Raw genomic sequence first — 19,178 nt, 5'->3', positions numbered from 1 at the left:
ACAAAGGGGAACCAACTTTTATATTTGGGTTTATTTCTGGAAGTGCCAACACTCTGAACTCATTTTCCACGATAGGTCGTTCATTTTGAGCACCTTCATCCAAGTCTATTTCATTATAAAGACTTTCTAGAACATTTTCAAGTTCTCTTTGCTCAAAAACATCATATTTTCTTTCATTTTCCTCAATTATAATACGATGTGTTATGCAAGTCTGCTCATTTTCGTTTTCAATGAGATGTTGCAAGGATAGTAAAGCATTAACATTTCGCGGAAATACTCAACTCTGGCCAAATCTGGGTTAAACCTTCTATACCGAATAATACAAGGTTTGGTACGTTTTTTCACAAAACCGCTACCGTCTTTAAGAGGCATGACAACCCCGCTTTCTGGTAAATTATCGTCTTTCCTCTCTTCTTCTTCATGATCACTATCTTGTGCTCTTCTACTAGATTTAAAATATACCTAGATGCAAAATCAGCTAAACAAAGAGTTTCTAACTGATCGGATCTTTGAACATAACGGTCTAAAATACCGGCTACGAATATTTCAGTCGAGCCTGAAGGAAGGTTCTGAAGTTCCGCTCTAGGTTTTACCATTCGAAGACGTTCCTCGGGTCAGGAGGTATTTATAAATATTTCTGCATTACTTGCTTCCGAAAGATGGAGCCCAATGCAGCAATATACTGCTTCTTGTGCAGATATTTCTGTGCCTGATATAAATTTGTGACCTATATGTTTAAGTTTTTGCTTAATAGTATAATTTCCAGCATTTACCTCTGATATAGCTTCATTTAAGAGCCTAGAAATTCCCCTGTTAGACTTGTTAATATAATTAATTATATATGAACAGCAAGCATATGCATCCAGTATATATTGGATATCCATATTTGCTCTATGGAGTTCCAAAATCAGAGGATTATAAGCGTTTATAAACCGATCCTGTAATTTTCTTTTTAGAAAAATTTTGGGTTTTGTTAAACTTGACCTAAGGACTAACAAATAGTCATCAAAAGACATATTTATTCTACTATCAGACAGCAAGTGTTCAAAATCGTTTAAATTAGAAATGTCTTCTGTAGTCATATTTGAATTTAAAACGTTTTGAATTTTGAAAAAGTTTTCCTTGTGTCTTTCTGAATTTTGACTTGTTTCTGTAAGAGGTAACAGTATATGCGTTGAAGGCATTGGTGGATAGTGTATACCTAGTACAAGACCGACTGTGGTTATGCTTTTGATAACCCAAATAATTTTCTAAGTGGCTGACCGAACCATCTGTAGAAATATAATTGTTAATAAAACTAATGACATCAGTGAATGTCTGAGGATCCTGAAGGTTGATCTTGAGATCATTATTAATCCAATACATGCCATGTAGATGCGGGGAACCTCTCTGTTGGAACTCCACTCTCCAGTAGAAATTTCTGACAAAATGCTCTCAAAAAATGTCGGCATTCTCTTCTTTAAGAATTTGTCGATAGCGGTTGTCAAAATATCTAGCACAAGTAAGCGCATCTGCCTTTTTCTTCTCAGCTTCCCAGTGCGCAGGTGAGGATCTAACACCTTTCAAAACCTTGTAACCATCATCGTGTTGAATCAAGTTTTGAACAAAGTTTTCGTTTAATAGATTTTGGGCCGTACCTCGGTTGCGACCTGAAAACTTTCTAAGGCAAATGGATGTACTATTCTTAATTTGAAGCAGTCCTAATTTTTTGTAATCATAGAACAACTTTGGAATGGTACACGCTCTTCTGTCAAAACGACGAATTTAAGACGTATTATCTTGCTATACGTTTCAGAGCATGTGCGCTTCTGCCCAACATATATTGTTCCAAATGAAAACTCTTCTGAATTATTATCTTGAATTATGTCAATTGGTCTTTGTCCTTCACCTGGCGCTATAACTAAACGGTTATAGTCTAAGTTTTCTACAGGAATATTGTCCAAAAGAGTTTCTTGACCGCCTGGATTTAGCTCAGAAGGTAAAAGACCCGTGGGAATATTATTACCTGAGAGATAATCATGAGAAGTTTGTGCCGCATGAAAAGATTGAACCAATCGGGAATCCTCTGCAGATGCAACAAACGGAACTTCTTCTTGGTTATTAAATTCTGAAATCCAGTTTTTATTAATATGTATATTGTGCACACGATACAGAGGGGTATTCACTAAGAACTGCAAAGCTTCAATAATCTTTGCGGGGCGTATGGTATCGATCATGTAATCAAGATTGTATTTCAAACGCCTTCTTAAGTGAATTTGTATAACATGAGCCTCATCAAAGGACCTTGGTAGAGATGAATAATGTTAACAGAAATTGGTATATTGACAGCACCTTTGAGCAAATCTGACCTTGATATCCTAACGGACGGATTGTCATAAAAGGGAATCTAGGCATTATGAGACGTTCTTCAATTGGGGTTAAACCTTTCAAACAATCCGGTATTTCAGGAAAGTCTAGACGGTTAGCTAAACATATTTTTGGAACGTTCTTTTTAACAATCGCATTTTTGCAAGTAGCACAAAAATTGTAATTTCCATCTTCTGAAATAAATTTTTGCATTAAAAAGAAGGCGGATGCAGCATTCGGGTGACCTTGCGCAATAGTTTCGAAATTTATTTTGCGAACTTGGTGTGAAAACCATAAGCCGCCGCAGCAAATACATATTTCAGTAGGGCCCTTATTTATATTTTGGAAATAAATGTTTTTGAAATCTGTTAAATGGCCACTATTACCAGTTTCTATAACATTATTTTCTCTCGTTAATCGGATTCGTTGGGACTGCCTTTGGTTTTCAATTTGTCTATTGAGTGGGTTATCTCTACGAAGGCGAACTTGACCTTGTCTAAGACGTCTCTGATTCAAAATTTCTTCCCTCATACCCCCCCTACTAAGCTGTCGACGTTGTGTTTCTTTATCACGCTCCTCTTTCCTTATTTCAGGATTTCTTCTTGCATGTTCCCTTTGCATTTGATCACGAATGCGCTCTGAATTCCTATACTCAGGATTTCTTGCGCGAAGTTCTCTATGATCCCTAGTGTTCCTACTTTGTTCATCATAACGTACCTCAGAATTTTCTCGACGAGATCTATGACCCCGAGTATTTCTTATTTGCTCTTCAGAGCAAATTTGGGGATCTTGCCGCCTTGTTCTATGTTGAACAGTATTTGCAATTTGCTCAACAGATCGAATCTCGGGGTCTTCACGCCGAGACCTATGACCTCGAGTATCTCTTATTTGCTCTTCAGAGCGAATTTGCGGATCTTACCGCCTTGTTCTATGTTGAACAGTATTTGCAATTTGCTCAACAGATCGAACCTGGGGGTCTTCACGCCGAGACCTATGACCTCGAGTATCTCTTATTTGCTCTTCAGAGCGAATATGCGGATTTTCCCGCCTGGTTCTATGTTGATTTGTATTGATACTTTGTTCGGACAGACGTACATCGGAATCTAATCTACGATTAGCGTGACTTACAGTATTTTGTGACTGCTCACTATCTCTATATAAAGAGTTTGCACGAAGAACTCTCATACGTCTTCTATTCTGAAGATGACTTAGTAATATAGATTTTCTACTTAATCTAGGCATAATTAATTAATAATAAATGGATTAATATATAAAATACTTATAGATAATACTTATATAATTCAGTCCGTCCGGGTGTTAAAAGTTGGATCCTAGGTGCTGCTCTCTTTCAGTGTAATTCCTTGTCAGTCCTTGCAACATGTTGGTACAGCTTACGTACTTTTGTATACCTATATATTACTTAGCTATTCACTAACATAATAATGCACAATATTTAGTTATATTTATATTTAAGAAATTAGTAGTTTATTTCATTGTATTGAAATTAAGTTCTCGGAAAATCCCTCCGTAAATTACTTTTGTTAAACGCTTTCTTAAACAGGGGGATCTATGGGACCTATTTTGAAGGGTCTACCCATGAAGGCTAAATTAACAATAACTTACATATAATTAAGTATGGTATACACATATGTAGAGCAGGTATGTCGATTATCTTCTTTCTGTCTTAATATCTAAACCTTTCATAAGCTACCAACGGCGCTAGGTAAAAATGTAATTTTCTTGAGTTTACAGTTCACCTCATGACCTTCATATTAAAATGTGTCGCAAAACTGAAATAATAGACAGTAGCATGTAAACCGATGGTCGCAGTTTATCTATAACCACATAAAAAGGGTCTTTAGCCCTTTTGATACTACATTACTAATATTTATTTCATGCAATTTTTTCTAGAAAGATTTTTTTGCTCTATACAAAGTCCAGCACTCTAAGAAACTTTTTTAGCATTGTTGACTGGTATATTTTATAATAAGTTCAACATGATGGCTGAGAAAATATACCTAACCACTGATTATCACCAAATATTAGAAGAAATATATGTGTATAGAAATCTATATCTATCACTTTAGGTGATGCAAACAACTCTTTGGTGAAAAAAACTATACTCTGTTGCAACATGTTGCGAAAGTATAGAAATGTTGCGAAAGAATTCAACATTCATTACTCGATTATTATTTGGTATCTTATTAACTTATGTTATTGATCATAGATTTATTTTGTGTCAATACTAGTTTTTTCTCCGAAATGTTAACTTTTATAAAAAGAAGCTATTTAACTCAAACATGGTATATGTTATATAAACTGAACTAAGGGGGTTAGATTTAATATGTGGGGTATATGAGGTTGCTGTTGTACCAGAGGAGCGGAAATCAGTATATTAGGGTTATAAGGTTTAAACAAAGTCTAGACCAATTTCATTCATATGCAGCGGTATACATTATTTTTAAGAAAAACTGTCCATTTAATTTCATTAAATTATCAAATTGACGAAAAAAATTATACCATAAGTAGTACATGTGAGCTGGGAAAATCAAAGACCAGAAAATTCCTCCAAACCGTATATAAACAAATGTTGAATTAAACATCCATTATTAAATGATATCGTGATTAAATTACAATCAAATTTGGTATCTTCTTGACTTATATTAAAGGCCACAAACTTAGTCTCAGTTTTATTGCTTGAAGTGAGATATACATAAGTATGAATGTGATATTAACTCCACCAAAGTGGCAAAATTTTATATTATAAGCTTAGGTGGCAAACGTCAACCAGAGAATCGGAATTCATTATATGAAGGTGTGAGGTTTAGATTTAGTATATACTAATTTCATTCTAATTCAGCGTCAAACCACATAATTTAAAAAAAAATCTTTTCCACTTAATTTCGTTAAAATATCACGTTGATCAACCGGAACGGTGTAATGTCAGGTGGAAAGACGGAAATCATATAAATATTGGGGATAGAGAAATATATTAATTTTGACATTGCTCAGCTATACTCGAGAACATATTTTGAAGCAATTTTATATATAAAAAAATATTAATACTCACTGACCGACATATTCGGCATAAAACTGGTTAGAATAACGAAAAGCATTATAAGTAGTATATGGAATTTGAGGGCAGTATTAACCCGATTTTATTAATTTTTTCCAATACCACATACTACTAACATGCCACAGACTAATAAAATGCTCCCACTGTTTCATTAAAGTACCTAACATACCATCACCAATCAAATGGAGTAAAGTCAGACGAATGTTCGAAAATCCTGATATTAGTTACATGGGGGCTAAGGAAAATTTTCACCCGATTTGATCTTGTTATGAGTAAAACACGCTCTCTCATTTTCATTGAGATAACTCACATATGCGGTATAAAGTCACGCGGAAGTTCAAAAATATTTATATTAGATATATGAGGGCTACAAGAACTATTGATCCGATTCAACCCATTTTTGAAACAAAGACATAATATTATCGATAGTTTCATTTATTTATTCTATTATATGAATTTCAATTATATATCTTACACAATGGCCGATATTTACGGTAAAAAGTAAACTATAGGTACTGGGGTTCACATATTTAGTACTTAGGGGCTTGAACAGTTTTGGTTCGATTTAGAGAATTTTTGGTCACAAGGTGGCATACTTTAAACGTATTATTCACGCAAAGTTTTACGCCGATATAACCATTGTTGCTTGATTTGCATAGTGGAAAGTGAAAGAATCAAGTGGAATTTAAAATGGTGTCATATAGGAAATTGCCGTGGTTGTAATCCGATTTCGCCCATTTTCGCACTATAACATAGAAATATAAAAAGATTATGTACCAAATTTGGTTGAAATCAGTTAAAAAGATCCCAAGATATGGGTTTTCATATAAAGTCATCTCATACCATCCAAGAGATAAAATTTAATGTCTCTGACGTGTTTAGTGCTTGATTTATTACTTAACAGTACCGTTATATGGGGAGTGGGCGGAGTTGCCACCCGATTTCAACTATTTTCACATTGTAGGTAGAGGTTCTAAAAACATTTTCTTCTAGTGAATTTTGTTATTAAAGCATTAGCGGCTTAGGAGATATGCACATTAAACCTATTAAGGGGGGAACCACGCCCACTTTAAATAAAAATTTAACTGCAGATGCCCCTCCCTAATGTGATCTCGTGTACCAAATAGCAGTCTTGTATCTTATTGCGGAGCTTAGTTATGGCAATTTATTTGTTTTTGATTAATGGCGTTTTGTGGGCGTGGCAGTGGTCCGATTACGCCCATCTGCAATACCAACCGTCTTACTGTACCAAGAAACATGTGTACCAAGTTTCATAAAGATATCTCAATTTTTACTCAAGTTACAGCTTGCACGGACGGACAGACGGGCGGACGGACGGACAGACGGACGGACGGACAGACAGTCACCCGGATTTCAACTCGTCTCTTCATCCTGATAATTTATATATACATAACCCTATATCTAACTCGATTAGTTTTAGGTGATACAGACAGTCGTTAGGTGAACAAAACTAAAATACTCTGTAGCAACATGTTGCGAGAGTGCGAAAATGGGCGAAATCGGATTACAACCACGCCTACTTCCCATATAACACCATTTTAAATTCCATCTGATTCTTTCATTTTTCACTATGAAAATCAGGCAAAAATGACCGTATCGGGATAAAACTTTGCGTGAATACTGCGGATAAAGAATGCCACCTTGTGACCAAAAATTGTCTTAATCGAACTAAAACTGTTCAAGGCCCTAGGTACTGAATATGTGGACCACAGTGCCTATAGTTGACCTTCTACCGAAAATATCGGTCAATCCACAAACGAGTATACGATTTGACTTTGCGAGAGTATAAAATGTTCGGTTGCATCCGAACTTAGCCCTTCCTTACTTGTTTGAGTTACTTTTTGTAGGTGAAATGAATTTCATAATCATAATGGCCCAGGCTTTAGTATAGACAGAGGAGACTTTTAGTTTTCGAGATATGCGCGCTTAAAATCCAAAAGTTTACAAATAAAAGTGTAATTTTTCTCTGTTTTACACTTATTAATTTTTTAATATTAGATTTACAACCACATCACTAATGATTTTCACACATTTATTTAATCATACTTGTAAATAGTGCACAAATCGTTTTAAATGTTTATTAAAATTTTCTTATATATGACTTATTTACACAAGGTTGTATGTAAACAAATAATAAGTGTTACCATTACCATATTTAGCAAACAAAAAAAGAGAAAGATTTTGCCGCAAATACAGAATCTATAAACGTGTGATGGCTTTTGTATTTGAGTATTTCCCTTCTCTTGAGCGCGAAGGCCACCAATGCGGAAAGTACAATAGTTCGATTAGAAAGAACTCTGAACAACACGGTAAATAGAAATGGAAATAAAATTCTATGTATCAAAATGCCGCGAGCGATAGCTTAAAGAAATGTAGACATTAAACTCCTTTAACAATTTACTCCATTGACTGATCTATTGCAGATTGTCCTCACTGCCGTTGGACTATCTGTTTTTTAATAGCAGATCGAAACTGTGGCATTTTTTTTTGCAGAAACTTTATTTTATCGACTTTGGTAGCCTCACTTCACATTACCCCACTGTTTTGATATTGATACTTTGATGTCAAAATCAACTGTGATAAAACAAAATGTGGCAAACAGATGGCGCTAAATCTGAGTCGAACAGGGAGATTTCGAGTTAATTAGCTTCAAGGCGAGATTAACAACTGTCATATTTGTATGGCGAAATTAGGCATTTTGTCCTTCTTTTCTATTCTATTAATATCATGTGAACATGTTATTTAAGACAAAATGTGATTTGGTACTAATATTTGAAAAAATTAATCCATATGTTCCCCTTAGATCCCAATACCTATTGTAATAATGGTTGATTGTGATCGGTTCTCAATTTCATATAATAACGAATCTCGATATCATATGTAAAACTTGTTAAAAATTTTACTGACACCTTGGATAAAGGGTTGGATATATGGCTGGCACTGGTTTTGGGTGTGCTGGGTCTGATTGGAAAACTGACCTTGATTATAGTCATGTGTCTCATATTATACCTATTGTTCTCGAACAGTCTTCATCCGTTGGATGTACAAAATTCCTTACGCACAAAAAAGTCGCGTTATAACATTTCATAAGATTATTAAAGTGTCAAGAAGAACTTTAAACTATTTTGCAAGAAGAGAAAATAGATATGTACACATAGCCAATAAAGTCTGCGTTCACCCGACACATTTTTTTAAGTGAAGTAAAAACACAATGTAAATAGGTATTTGAGTTAAAATTTTCTTCATGTATTTCTTCTTTATATTCTTAAGTTCAAAATGCAAAAACAAAAATGTATATTCCTATTTGAATATTTGTGGTAACGGTATTTTAGTGTAAGAACAAGTAAATATAGGCACCAGAAAGTCTGCGTTCAGTTAGCTTGAATTGTATATACCGTTACTTCTCATGAATTTGTTCCTTCTTTTTACGTAGATTCTATTGTGTTTTAATATAATTAGTCGTTTAAAGAGCTCTTGACGCGTTTTGATAATATTTAAAAAAATGGAAACCAAAGGAAAAGAAATTAGTCTGTCGGAAAGAAAAATTAACATTAAGTTGTGGAAAGATGGCGCAAGTTTCAGAAAAATTGGCATATATATAACGTTCAACATAATTGAGTGAAAAAAAATAATTGGTGTGTACGCTTCAAATGAATGACGTATACTGAAAAAGATGCGCAAAAGTTTCCAACGCAAGTTCGGTATATTAGAACAAGAAAAAAAATACCAAGTTTCGCCATCTCTCGGCAAACCGCAAGTATTGTATATAGGTACAAATCCAATACAAAATTCTCGTTGATGAATATAAAGATCTTTTCATATGCACACATACAAACTTATTATGGGTGGCGAAATTCGCATCATGTATGCTGGGGTCTAACGACAGCTTAAGCGCGATGTGAGTTTGTATCGTCCGGAACCCCAACTTACTGGACAACGGATTTTAACAAAATACCTGATGTAATAGACTTTAACGGCAGCGTGGACAAAGCAGGTACAACATCTTGAAATGGGTAGAGCCTGATCGACTTCGCTGGGACCCGAAATATAGTTGGATGTAGACTAGATTCTAGCACAAGAACGTTCATTAAGGTACTTGGCTGTTTCCGGTTTAAAAAGCTCAAAACCATATCGATTATGATTTAATAGATGAGAGACATATTTTCCGTGATGTGTATATGCTCCGAGGTTCTAATATCGACTCGGACCACTATCTTGAAGAGGGAAGAGGTGGTCTAGCAGCGGATGTCCAGAGCATACTGAATTCATGAAGGGGACACTTCTCCAGCCCGCTGAACGGCAGTGAAAATGTAACACTTGGAGATTGCGAAACCGATTCCTCAATCGATGACGATGAAATAGATCTCTTGCCCGACCATGGAGCAGCCTGAATACCAATTACCAGCCTAAAGAACAACAAAGCGGCAGGGGCCGATGGATTGCCGGCCCAGCTATGCAAATACGACGGCGAAGAACTGACTGCATGCTGCGTTTGTTTCTTTGTAGGACATGGTCGGATAAAAGCATGCTCGATGATTGGAACTTAAGTGTGCTTTGTCTTATCCACACAAAGCTCCTTACCACCATCTGCGCCAATTACCGTGCAATAAGCCTCCTTAATATCGCATATGTGTGTATATAGTGTGTGAAAGACTGAAGCCCACCATCAACAAACTCATAAGACTTCATCTGTGTGGCTTTACACAATCTATAATTCACCAGCAATTCCCCATGCGCCAAATTTTGGAAAAATCTGAAAAGACGATTGGTACTCATCCTCTTCGTCGATTTTAAAGCTACCTTCGACAGCAAGAAAGGGAGCTTCCTCTATGTCGGTATGTCTGAATTTGGCATCCCTACAAAACTAATACGACTGTATAAACTGACGTTAAGCAGCATCAAAAGTGCCATCAGGATCGGGAAGGCGCCCGAGCCGTTTGATAGCTAATTAGGTTTCAGACAGGGAGACTCCCTATTGTGTGACTTATTCTATCTATTGCTGGAATAAAGAAGGTTTAATCAATTATAAGAGTGTACAGCTGCTGGCGTATGCCATTTTGCTTTTTCCAGATTAGATAAGAAAGCGAAGCGTATGGGTCTTACAGTGAACGAGGACAAAACGAAATGTCTCCTGTCATCAAGCAAACAGTCATCGCTTTCGCGACTTGGCTCACAAGTCACTGTTCACAGTCATAACTTACAAGTCGTAGATAGATTTCGCCTATCTTGGAATCACCATTAACACCAACGTACTATCACTCTTGCCTGAGTAGGCATTTGAAATGTGAAGTCCTCTCTCGACGGACAAAGATCAAACTCTACAAGTCCCTCATCATTGCCGCCTAGTTTATATGGTGCAGTCGATGAGACAAAGAGTTGTACGAAATATACGGCGACATTGACGTAGTTCAGCGATCAAGAGATTAGAGGCTATGCTAGTCGAAGTTCAGTAACTGCTGGTCGAAGATATCAGCAAACGCGATACCCAACAAAGTGAAAGAAAAAAGTAGCGAAGGTGAGAGTGTACCTAATAAAAAAGGAGAAACTATCCAAATTGATATTAACCGCTACGTGAACATCAAAAGAAAATCAAGTCCAATTAAAACATTGGTCAATAAAAAAACATAATAAGGATGAAACTTTAAATGGCAACAGGTTTGCCTTATTGAATAACGAACCTAATGACGATGCTAAGGGTACCACCACTGTGAATATATATATTTACGCCAACAACATTATGAACATTCCACGTAGCGAAATTATTGAAATCACTAACCAGAGTTCAAAACCTTGTTATGTTAAAAATAACGTAGTCCATGGAAGTTATGCAAATGTGGCAAAAGGGAACACTTTTCAAACGCAATCGCCCCAAAAAGATTCAAGCGGTGGTAATAAAAGTATGATTTTAAATCTAACTCACAATTGACACAATTTATGTATGCTGCAAACTTTTTTAAGTAAAAAATTAGCGATCTAAATATTTGTATTTTGAATGCTAACGGTGGTAACTAGCACAAACTGGATATTATTAGATTTCTAAATGAAACAAGTAAGGAAGGGCTAAGTTCGGATGCAACCGAACATTTTATACTCTCGCAAAGTCAAAAGGTATACTCGTTTTGGATTTCTTTATATATTTTGCTTGATTTGCATAGTGGAAAGTGAAAGAATTAGATGGAATTTTAAATGGTGTCATATGAGAAATAGGCGTGGTTGTAATCCGATTTCCACCATTTTCGCACTATAACATAGAAATATGAAATAAATATTAGAATATATACTGAGCTTGGTTGAAATCGGTTAATCGGCACATCCCAAGATATGGGTTTTCGCCTAAAAGTGTACTATGCCCACTGTATAATTTTGAAATCGATTTTATATCATCGCAGAGATAAAATTTAATGTCTCTGGCGTATTTAGTGCTTGATTTATTGCGCTTTTAGTAGTTTTTAACAGTACCGTTATATGGGGATCCCGCTAGCTCCCCGGTCACCCGATTTCACCCATTTTCACACTGTCGATAGAGGTTGTTCTGTGTGAATTTTGTTCCTATAGCCATAGCGGCTTAGGAGATATGCACATTAAACCTATTAAGGGACGGAACGCGTCCACATTCAAAAAAAAATTTTAACTGCAAATGCCCTTCCCTAATGTGATCCAATTTTGACTCAAGTTACAGCCTGACCAGATGGACGGACAGACAGTCACCCGGATTTCAACTCGTATCTCCATCCAGATCATTTATTAATATTATATATAAACCTTTATCTAACTCGGTTCGTTTTAGGTGATACAAACAACCGTTAGGTGAACAAAACTGAAGCAACATGTTACGAGAGTATAAAAACTATAATTGAAATGTTATTATCTGCAACACATCTAACAAATAAGAACAATTTTCTTATACCCGGATTTTGACTCTATGCTAGAAATCACCCTGATGGAGTGGCGCATGGTGGAACAGTAGTGTTGGTTAGAAATCGATTAAACCAACATGCTTTAGAATCTCACGCTACAGCCCAGTTACAAGCTACAACAATACGTTTAAAAAATCGCAGTAGTGACTTGAACCTGACGGCTATATACTGCCCACCCCGTTTTAAAATTACAGATTGCCAATTTAAAGACTTTTTTGGCTCACGAGGAAATATATTTCTAGCAGGTGGTGATTACAAAGCTAAGCATATGTATTGGCGCTCACGTCTAATGAATCCGAAAGGTAGACAGCTGTATTACACTATTATGAATAATAATCTTGACATAATATCTCCTGGTAAGCCGACATACTGGCCCAGTGATCGAAACAAACAACCAGATTTAATTGATTTTGCTGTAACTGATAATATAGATAGATCGCTTATAACTGTTGGTAAATGTACTTAGCTATCGTCTAATCATTCTCTTGTGCTAATAAAACTACGTGAACAACCCTTGGTTGTATCCCCTCAAGGGGTTTTAACATTCCATAGAACGAACTGGTTAAAATATAAAAAATATATGCAGAATAAGCTCAGAAAGAGATATTGACCAAAGCATAAGCGAATTTTATGAAATAATAACTAAAGCAGCTGTCTTAGCAACACCAAACCAAACTAACAAGCCGCCTGGTACCACCAAGTTTCCTCTGAAAACGCAGTAGCGTTCTTTATTTAATATACAGTAGTTTCTGAAATATTAAATAAATAAACTCATAAAATCGGAAAAACATCGAAATATTCATTTTTGCATAGTTTTTAAATGAGCTAAGCCTCAGTCAGTAACCACACCACTTTACTCGGTAAAAACTGGCGCACCCTAATAATGCCCACTACAAACTCACCAATACATCACACTAGATGACACCACACAGGACAATACAACACACAACAACACCGCGCGTGTACATCACCAGCTAACAAAAGGGATGGTCCGCGCAGCTTTTTCACCTCATTCGACTAGGCAGTGATCCTCCTTAATTTATATAAACTTTATTATTGTTGTTTTACATAAAGTTGTGATTAAGTTAAACGGATACCTTTATTGCAAAGTTTGAACCAAATATAAATCTAGGTAAATTTGGTAATCTTAGGAACAGTTTTTTTTTTTAATTTGTTCCTTTGTACACGTATTACATATCTTATAAATCACTGAATCTATATTGACCAAATTCGTAGAGGATAAATGGGACGGGATGGGATTAACTGCTTATCATCGATGATAGATTTCAATATTTGGAGAATTAATTTTTCAAAATTTGGGAAAGTAGTGAAATTGGCGAGACTAAATAAGAATCATTTCCCGGTTGGGTCATTCCAGGTCAAATCGACAAATAGTTGGACGCGACCCCCACCGATTCGAATGAGTTCTCTTGTCTTATCATAAAACAAAGTTCTTCTGAACTTTAATGCTTAAAATATTACTCTAGCAGTAGCTTCTATCAGGATTGCCGGTAACTTTTTGAAAAACGGAATCACCACACTTTCCACCTTCAAATTCACATTAATATCATCATAGTGATTGATCTTCTATTGCAGTTGAGGGTCGTCTCCTAAACCTCGATCGATAAGAACACTCCAGCTTTTGAAGTATTCGATTCCATAACTGCTGGTGGTAGCAGAGAAAAAGGAAGACCAAATATGGCGCCAAATAACGAAAAGAAAAATCGACTGGGACAGTATACGGAATATATTTCTTATTACTAAGGAAGTATACCGGAATTTCATCGAAATAAATGAGGGGCTAGATCCAAGCCCTGATCACTCCCTAATATATTTAACACTTAGTGAAACAGTAATTAAAAAATAAATATATAAGCAGCGATACAACAAAAATACAGCCTAGACTTCGTTTAGACAAATATTTTAGATTATAATAAACGGTCCTCAAATCGCAACAATCGAAACACTATATCAAGCGGAAACTTTTGGTTAAAAGAACTCTAAGAAATAAAAATACTCCTAACTAGAAACATTACATTAACACTAGCAGTCAAGTATGTCAAAGAGTGCAGACATATATGTGGCAATTTACACACAGACTTTTTTGTAACCCAAATCGGTTTGTTGTGGGCAAGGGGACGACGAGGAAAGACGAAGGGACCGTGGCACGCTTTGTGTTCTTGTTCGTTACAGCTCGCTGCTACCCTTTTCAGCATTCCTTTTCACTTTCAAATTCTTTGAATGGTTGCAAATGCGCTCGGTTTCAAATGAATCTATACCATTCGTTCAGAAATTTGAATTCTATTATCTATTTTTTGTATGTGGTATGCAAATACAAGTATGTATGCATAGAATAATAGAAATATTTTGAAAAATTGTAAATACGGAGAAAATTAAGATACTCAAAAATATTAAATTTACATTTTTAATAACATATAGCGGTATTAAATGTAATAATGTACCAGTATACATAAAATAATTCTAATAAAAATGGTTACTTTACTTTTTTATACAATATTAACACTAGCAAACCCGGCCCCTTCGTTTCGCCACCAGATGGATTCGTTTAATGTAACATTTCGTTTGGTGATTGAAAGATGAAGAATTTTTTTTTTTTGTTTATATTTGAAAAGGAAAAATTTTATTTTATTTCACAACAGTAATGAATTCATTTCGATTACAAAAAATAAGTGTTATTTAGTTGAACTTCTCTAAGTAAATGAAAGTGAATCCAAAGTAAATACTGAATCGAAGCGTTATACGTGTCCGCAAATTATCCATTTCATTGAAGTGCTCTTTGGTAAACCAAATTTTTTGTTTTTTGGTCTGACGTTAACACAAACAAAGCGGATGGTTTCCCAAATCGTGAACACGCAACGTATAACTGCCCATATGAAAAACAATGATTTTCTAAATTTATCCCGCAAACAGTATACGATTGGCCTTGCGACTTGTTAATTGTCATTGCGAACGCAAGGCGAACTGGAAATTGCAATCGTTTGAAGTCAAACGGAAGATCAGTCGGAATCATTGGTATTCGAGGTATACATACATTTTCACCTGCGTACTTTCCGTTAATAATGGTTGCCTCAATCTAATTCGGCATAAGTCTTTTTACCGAAAGTCGAGTACCGTTGCATAGTCGCGGTGGATTCAAATTACGTAATATCATAATATCTGTACCAACTTTGAGTTGCAAGGTGGACATCCTGGTAACTCCAGAGAGTTCAAAAACTCCGTTGGATAATTTACTAAATCACCGGGATTTGTTATGAAATCAACGGATTTGTATGTCACCAAATCGCCAGCAATTTTTGATTGAATGGTGAAATTCAGTGCGTGTACATCATTATTCTTTGCGGCAAGAATTGCTCGTTGACTTAACCAAGCATAATTCTGATAATTCTCACTAATGTTTGGAAAAACATTTTCAATAAGAGCTAATTGAGAGTCTACAAATCGGCATAAGTCCTTGGTAAGAGTAATTAATCCAGATGTCGCATCAACTGGGACATTTTCATTTCCAACAGCTAATAATTGGTTGGCAAAATGTGCAGCGATTTGATCATTTTGAAGTTGAACTCTCATATTAGGTTAGCGATAATGTTTTCCCGTTATTCCATAAAGGTGATGCCTTCAGGCAAGCATTCAATTCATCTGCAGGCGTTCCACGAGGAATTACGGGCAACGTCTCCCTGAAATCACCTGCCAACAATATCATCAAGCTGCAAAAGATGTTGTTATTTTTCCGAATATCCTTCAGTGTGAAGTTAAGTGCTTCAAGTGATTTCTTACGTGCCATTGTGCACTCATCCCAAACAATAAGCTTGCATCGCATCAAAAATTTTCCCATTGCACTGGATAGGGAAAAATTGTATGTTGGAGTATCAATTGTGTTTAAATTGAGTGGCAACTTAAGCGCAGAATGCGCAGTACGACCACCATCTAGAAGGTTAGGTGAGGTTAGGTAAGAGGGTCGATCCTAAGAAGGATCACACTTGGACAGCTTAAATGCCAGTCCGTTGTGGTACCCAAAACTCCTATGACCCGGATCAAAATACCCTTACATGTCGACAAAGCGCTTTGTGCCTATGACACTTGTTGAGACGGCCAATATCTGTTTCGGCCAAACCTTCTGGTCCGCCAAAAGTGTGATTGCCGAGATGTTTCAATCTCAACCTAGCAAAAGCCGGACAGTGGAGGAGAAAGTGCCGGAATGTTTCCACTTCACCCTCCTCCATACGGCTTTGACAACTAGCATCGGGTAGTATTCTAAGCCGCACCGCATGAGTTCCCATTGAACAGTACCCAGTGAGAACCCCTACCATGGCGGCGAGGTGAACTTTGTTCAAGGCGAGAAGATCCCCCGACCTCCTGCGATCCACTCTCGGCCAAAAGGATCGCGCAGTCGCGCAGGAGCTGGTCGTCGACCAGCGTCTGCTGAGCACATGCGAGGTCCATTGTTCCAGAGCCAGAATGCAAGACGTTAGTGGAGTACCAACTCGATCCCATTCCGACGTGAGCGGGGTAAGGGTGCCCCCCCTGGCCAGTTCATCGGCGTTGCAATTCCTAGCGATTCCGCTGTGACCCGGCACCCAAACGAGCCTGATATTGAAGTAGCCTGGCGCTAATTCTAGTGAGGACAGACACTCCTTGACTAGCTTTGAATGCACGGTTCGCGCACTCAGGGCTTGTATTGCAGTTCTGCTGTGTGCACTTCGAAACAGTATTTCTACCGCCACCTTGGCCGCGGCCACTTCCACCTGAAAAACGCTACAATGGTCCGGTAGCCTGAAGCAGAGATTGACGGAAAGCTCTTTACAGAAAACCCCACTCCAACTGTCCCTCCTAGCTTCGACCCATCCGTAAAAAAGCTCACCGCGCTTCTTCTCCAGCGGCTTCTTCACCTCCACATCTCCCTCGTCGGGATATGAGCAGAGAAAAAGCCGCCTCGAGTGGCCGCTGTGACGCAGTGATCCAAATTTTCAGGAATGCAGCTGAAGAAGGAGAGAATCGTGGCGTGTCCTTGTTCGGACCTCTTCAAAAGCCCAGCTTCCCTGAGCCTAATAGCACACCTCGCAGCAATGCACCTACCGGCAATGTCCACAGGTGCTACATTTAATATAGCGTTGAGAGCTATCGTTGGTGTGGTTCGCAGTGCAGCGGAGATTCCGATGAGCGCCGCTATTTAGACTCGCTGAAGCTTTTTAGCCAGTGTGCCCCTTTCGAGCGCCCTCCACCAGACGAACACACCATAGAACAATATTGGCTTGACTACGGTTTCGTAGAGCCAGAGCACCACCTTTGGTGAGAGTCCCCACCTTTTCCCTATAGTTCCCCTGCAGCAATATAAGGCGACGGATGCCTTCTTGACGCTCTCCTCGATGTTCGGCCTCCAAGAAAGCTTTCTATCAAGGATAAGCCCTAGGTATTTCACCTTATCAACAAGTTGAAGACGTGAACCCCCGAAAAGGTCTACATCACGGTGCTCCCCCAGACGGTGTGCCTTGAATTGGCATACGAGCCTATTAGAACCGCGGCTCCTTTGCGCCTGGCCTCTGTCAGAGCCATCTTCAGCAGGTCCGGAGGTGGTTCCACCTCATCGTCGTGCGGCATATAGGCTGAGACAAGCCAGATTTCTCTAGCACTGTCCTTCAACCTAGGAGTGACGACGTCCTCGTTGCTGAAATTAGGTAAAAAAAACGTTAAGTTCATTTCTGTCCAACAGACAGGCTCTGGTTCTACTTGTGCAGCTTGCCGCCAGGAGCTTATGGCTTTTTGCCCTTAGTCCAGATATTCCATTGCTGCTCAGCCACGGTTCCTGGATAAGGACAAGTTCGGCTTTGTCCCTTCCTAGACGAAGCAATAGATGGGCGGAGGCCGCCTTTGAGTGCTGCAGGTTAATTTCGAGGATCTTCATCCTCCAAACTCCTCTCCAGCAGTGCGAGTTCCGCACCATCGTCCATATCATCGACGCCTGCCTCCTCGAACAGACGCTCGAGACTGAGGACGGATCCATCATCACCTGACGATCCGCCCCCCGTGCTCACCGCGTCCGAGAAGACAGGGTCGACATCCATTTTTGATAAGGAAACTTTCCCACTCTCTTCCACCCCAGCAGGAGGCAGCGGACCATCCGCCCTGGCTTTTGTTGGGAGCATTCTGAGAACGACCCTCTCGAAGCTATAGCTTGTGGCCACCTTTGTGACACTGAGAGGAGCGAGGGACTCCTTGTTTAGGAGTATCAGCGCTTGCCGATATGGTGCCTCGGTCCTCTCCAGCCTAATCACCCTCCAGTCTTGGGTAAGAAGAGATAGATTACAGTACCGCAACATCTCTTCAATTGTCGGAATTCAGACCCGAGCCCGAAGCCGCATCAGGAGATCCGATTTGGCTACCGCCTCGAGCCTTGCTCCTTTCCACACCTCTCCTACCGTGGCTACCGCCTCCTTATAAAGGAGAGCCGACCGTTCGTCGGCGCACCGAATTAGTTTGTGAATGCCGAGGTTCCAACCGGCACTTTTACATCTAGAGGTGGTCCAGGGCTTCGTCATGGGAGATGGCTCCATCTCCCCTGCTTCGATCGTATAGACCAAGCTCCACTGAGCGAGCGAGTTTAGCGATTTCGCTAAACATCGGTGCGGGTTCGACTCGAGGTTTTTTGCCGAAGAATAATTCCCCCTCCTGCGATCTCTGGTGTGATGCTTTTATGGTCCCAAGGTTGTCTCAGTTACGAGCCCAAGGCGAGGGTTGACGCACGCCTTTATGAGGCCATACGTTCAGAGCCGACCAGCGCAAAGAAGAAGTCATCTCAACAA

At 38.3% G+C, this 19,178-nt stretch overlaps 1 protein-coding gene across 6 annotated transcripts in view; it reads left to right on the top strand.

Moving 5' to 3' along the window:
- Zyx (lipoma-preferred partner zyxin) overlaps positions 1–19,178 on the top strand; it is a 412,145-nt gene that overhangs the window by 251,741 nt on the left and 141,226 nt on the right. The window lies entirely within an intron of this gene.

This window comes from Bactrocera oleae, chromosome X (genome assembly GCF_042242935.1).
Source record: "Bactrocera oleae isolate idBacOlea1 chromosome X, idBacOlea1, whole genome shotgun sequence".
Lineage (NCBI taxonomy): Eukaryota > Metazoa > Arthropoda > Insecta > Diptera > Tephritidae > Bactrocera > Bactrocera oleae.
This window is presented reverse-complemented; position numbering and strand designations above follow the sequence as displayed.